At 51.0% G+C, this 4,936-nt stretch overlaps 1 long non-coding RNA gene across 2 annotated transcripts; it reads left to right on the forward strand.

Moving 5' to 3' along the window:
• Positions 1 to 355: 355 nt before the first annotated feature.
• LOC103582971 lies at positions 356 to 4,090 on the forward strand. 2 transcript variants are annotated; one of them, XR_549815.1, is made up of 4 exons: positions 356 to 454; positions 1,279 to 1,446; positions 1,971 to 2,273; positions 3,593 to 4,090. It is a non-coding gene; the product is annotated as an uncharacterized LOC103582971 (long non-coding RNA). The 2 variants fall into 2 exon arrangements; XR_549814.1 differs by lacking the exon at positions 1,279 to 1,446.
• Positions 4,091 to 4,936: the final 846 nt, after the last annotated feature.

Genomic DNA, 4,936 nt, shown 5'->3' on the forward strand with positions numbered 1-4,936 from the left:
CTCAGCGGAGCCCAGGTGCTTCACAGATGCTGCTCCGGCCCCGCGTTGGGCCTCCAACTCCTGACTCGAGGAGTTGCGTTTCCGGTGAGTTTGGTTTTTTGATCAGCAGCCTTTTTCTGAGCACCTTCCTTTTTCTTTTCTTCCTGCTTTTTCTTTTTCTTTTCTTCCATCAATTGTTCCTCTTCATGTGTTTCTTGTTCTTCCTGCCTGGGCTCCGTCCCCTGCGGTGGCAGCTCCCTGGGGCTCCGGTTCTGACAGATGGTGCGCGCCCGACCAGAGGCTGCTTGACNGCGCAGGCGCGCGGCGCTGCCTGGGAGGCGGAGTCCCCGGCCGCTGCTGGTCCCCGTCTGCGCTCCCGCCCGCCTGGGCGGGGGCTGTGCTTCATCGGCTCCCTCAAGGGCCCCTCCGCCCCGCGTTGAACCTCCAACTCCTGACTCGAGGAGCTGCGTTTCTGGTGAGTTTGGTTTTTTGATCAGCAGCCTTTTTCTGAGCACCTTCCTTCTTTTTCTTTTCTTCCTGCTTTTTCTTTTTCTTTTCTTCCATCAATTGTTCCTCTTCGTGTGTTTCTTGTTCTTCTTGCCTGGGCTCCGTCCCCTGCCGCGGCAGCTCCCTGGGGCTCCAGCTCTGACAGAGGGTGCGCGCCCGACCAGAGGCTGCTTGACCTTGAGGCCTAGCAGGTTCTACCCTAGGTTTTTTGGGTTCTGTTTTAACATATGTCAAGGTTTATCATGTATATTAAGCAAGGTGAAAGGTAAAGTAAGACGATAGATAGGTACAGTCAAAGGACTTCTTACAAAAGGTCATCCGTAGGACTGCAGAAACCAATAATCATAACTTTAAAAGCCAAACCCAAGAGTTGACTGTGTGCCTCAGGCAGCTTACACATATCCAAGAGATCCAAATTGTGCCCCTTCTGAATCCGAGGTTTTCAACTGATCCCTGAGTCTGTGGGTGTGGGGGCGGCTTAGGGACTGGGTCCGGTTCCGCTGGCTGTAGGGGCCGCGGCCCCTCTCCATGCTGCCTTGGGTTTGTTTTGTTTATGTCCTTCCTGATGGGTTCCCGGAAATCGCGTGACTCGCCCCCCTCACTTGGGCCACCTAGATTGGAACCCTTGTGCACAGCTGGTGGGAATGTACAGTGGTGCAGCCATGAAGAAAAACAGTATGGCGGTTCCTCAAACAATTTAAAACAGAATTGGCATATGATCTGGCAATGTAACTGCTGAGCATGTTCTAAAGGAATGGAAGCAAGAACGTAAAGACATAGTGTCACCCACAGCATGGACAGGGAGCAGCAGGCCGCGCCACCCATGAATGAGGTGACAGACAGAACGTGGAGCATCATCCAGTATTAAACAGAAAGGAATCTCCAACATGTGCAACAACATGGGCACGCCTTGAGGACATCATGCTGCGTGAGCAAGCCAGACAGACAAGGACAGATAATGTATGGTCCCAATTATATGAGATACCTGGAGGTGTCAGATTCATGGAGACAGAAAGTGGAATGTTGTTTGCCAGGGGCGGGGGGCAGGGGGAAAGGGCAGGTGTTAATGGGCAGTTTTAGTTTTGTTAAATGAAGCAGTTCTGGAGATTGGTTGCTCGATCATGGGAATGTACTTACTTCCTGAATGCACAGTTAAAAATGGTTAAGAAGGCAAATTTTATGCTATGAATTTTACCCCCATTAAAAAAAGTTTTTGAGAAAAGTAAATGGGACTTATATTTTGTAGGTCTTTTTAAATTTCATTTTTCTGGTAATTCATTTTACAAAAGTATCAGCCCGAGAAGGATTTGAAACAAGACAAAACAAAATGAGCCCTTCACTGCACAGCACAGACGCTTCCAGAAGCAATGCCCCGGTCAGGCTCTGCGCAGCTCCTCACGGGTTGCGGGCTCCACTCTCCTGCCACGGTGATCTTTCTAAAGAGTGAGTCTAACTTCATGTCTGTCTTGTGCAATGTTTTTCAGCCTTTGCTTGCTTCAAGAAAACCCTCAACCTCCTCAGCGGGGCACCACAGGGGCCCTGGGCTCCGGTCCTTCGCTCTTCCCAGCCTCGTGGGTGTCCCCGCCAGCCTTCCAAGCAGCCCGGCCTCCGCAGCTCCTGGCCCCTGCACTTGCTGCCCTTCTGCTTGCGAGGCTCTTGCTTGTCTGCAGAGGCCGCGTCTTCCAGGGAGCCTCCCCGAAGCTCTGAGCACCACGACCACAGCTCTTCCCGCATGAGCCTCCTTGGCATTAAGGCGAATTTAAGAAGCTGTAGAAGTGAGAGTTCAGGCACTNAATTGGCATATGATCTGGCAATGCAACTGCTGAGCATGTTCTAAAGGAATGGAAGCAAGAACGTAAAGACATAGTGTCACCCACAGCATGGACAGGGAGCAGCGGGCCGCACCACCCATGAACGAGGTGACAGACAGAATGTGGAGCATCATCCAGCATTAAACAGGAAGGAATCTCCAACACGTGCAACAACATGGGCACGCCTTGAGGACATCCTGCTGCGTGAGCAAGCCAGACAGACAAGGACAGATAATGTATGGTCCCAATTATATGAGATACCTGGAGGTGTCAGATTCATGGAGACAGAAAGTGGAATGTTGTTCGCCAGGGGCGGGGGGCAGGGGGAAAGGGCAGGTGTTAATGGGCAGTTTTAGTTTTGTTAAATGAAGCAGTTCTGGAGATTGGTTGCTCAATCATGGGAATGTACTTACTTCCTGAATGCACAGTTAAAAATGGTTAAGAAGGCAAATTTTTTTTTGTCTTTTTTCGTGTCCGGCAACGGATCGCAACCCTCAGTGTCGCACCCGTACCGGACCGGGACCGGCAACGGGATCGCAACACTCGGCGCTGCACCCGCACCTCGCTCAGCCAGTGAGTGGGAACCAGTCTGTATGTGGGATCTGAACCCTTGGAGGGAGCACCGCCGCGCTTCCCAAGTGGCGCACTGTAGCAGTGCGCCACCGGGCCGGCCCAGAAGGCAAATTTTATGCTATGAATTTTACCCCCATTAAAAAAAGTTTTTGAGAAAAATAAATGGGACTTATATTTTGTAGGTCTTTTTAAATTTCATTTTTCTGGTAATTCATTTTACAAAAGTATCAGTCCGAGAAGGATTTGAAACAAGATAAAACAAAATGAGCCCTTCACTGCACAGCACAGACGCTTCCAGAAGCACCGCCCCGGTCAGGCTCTGCGCAGCTCCTCATGGGTTGCGGGCTCCACTCTCCTGCCACGGTGATCTTTCTAAAGAGTGAGTCTAACTTCATGTCTATCTTGTGCAATGTTTTTCAGCCTTTGCTTGCTTCAAGAAAACCCTCAACCTCCTCAGCGGGGCACCACAGGGGCCCTGGGCTCCGGTCCTTCACTCTTCCCAGCCTCATGGTGTCCCCGCCAGCCCTCCAAGCAGCCCAGCCTCCGCAGCTCCTGGCCCCTGCACTTGCTGCCCTTCTGCTTGCGAGGTTCTTGCTTGTCTGCAGAGGCCGTGTCTTCCAGGGAGCCTCCCTGAAGCTCTGAGCACCACGACCACAGCTCTTCCCACATGAGCCTCCTTGGCATTAAGGCGAATTTAAGAAGCTGTAGAAGTGAGAGTTCAGGCACTTTGATGGGCACTGAGAGGGAAGCTTTAGGCAAGCAGGCTCCTTGGTGTGTATCAAATGCTGCCTGCAAGGTCCCCTGGCCTCTTGCCCTGTGCCTGTGTCTCCCACGTGTACCTACTGTTTTTTTTCTCCAGCCATGATTGCAAACCAGAGCAATCCAGGCATCCTTGAAAGCCCTGCAAGACAGCTGTGGCACCAGACTGGTGGGCCCCAGGTGAACCCTCTGGGGACTGTACCTGGGACCCCACCCTGTTCCCCAGCCTTCAGGTTGTAAAGATTCGTGTTCTCTTTCAATCTGAAAGAATGGAGGCTTCCCAGGCCAGGTTTTTTATGGGGGTTGCCTGGCGCAGGCAGCAGGCCTCCCTCTGCAGCTGGTGTCCCGTGCACCCTGGTTCCCTTCTCTTCTCCTGCAGCTGATATCACCGCTTGCTTCCGGCCCCGCACTGGCCCAGGTCCTGCACTGGGTGTCTGGATTCGAACTGTGTGCCTAAACCCCCAAATNGCACTGGCCCAGGTCCTGCACTGGGTGTCTGGATTCGAACTGTGTGCCTAAACCCCCAAATAAGTTACTTTCTAAAATTTGCCACATGATAACTGCAGACAGAGGGGGCATCTCCTTTTACTTCGTGATAGATACAAGAAGGGTGGCATCCTTCCAAGGTCCAGCTCCTCCTCCCTGGGTACCCAGTTCCCAGCCTCCTGGTGGTGGTGTTTTTGTTTTGCTTTATAAACAGCAGGAAAATCTTTGTTACACATAGACTCAACATAGGAATTAGGAATTATTTATCATTTCCTGCAATCCTCCCAGGTATAATAACATCAGATCCAAACTGGAAACTATGTGTGGGCCTAAATCCTACTCGAAACAGTTGCTTGTGGTTCATACTGACTAGTGACTGGCAAATTTACACAAACAGATAAATATTATTATTTGGTGGATAAGCAAATAAATTAGTTTTATAGGATTTAAGCACCTTCCATGAAAGCTTTGGTTAATCCAAAGATGTGCCTAATCATACAGGTTGCTAACTCTCCAACACACTTTCCCTGAAGCCTGGCTCTTAGATTAACAGGAGGCTGGACCCTCCCCCTGCAGTCCTCCTGGTTAAATGGTGAGATATACAATGCTTGATAAGGAGAAAGATGCATTGTTGACATATTTAAGCCGGCTGGGAGCCTTGAGGATTTGAGATTTGACCTACATACAAGGGAAGGGGCCTTTCGCTGGCCATTAAGTGCTGGCGAGTTTGCAGAGGACAATGGCATTTTGAGATGACCAACACTGTATTCTGGCCACAAACGAGCTCTCTCTGGCTCCACCAGCCCCCAGCTCTGGTAGGA

This window comes from Galeopterus variegatus, unplaced genomic scaffold, assembly GCF_000696425.1.
Source record: "Galeopterus variegatus unplaced genomic scaffold, G_variegatus-3.0.2 Scaffold18779, whole genome shotgun sequence".
In the NCBI taxonomy this organism is placed as follows: Eukaryota; Metazoa; Chordata; class Mammalia; order Dermoptera; family Cynocephalidae; genus Galeopterus; species Galeopterus variegatus.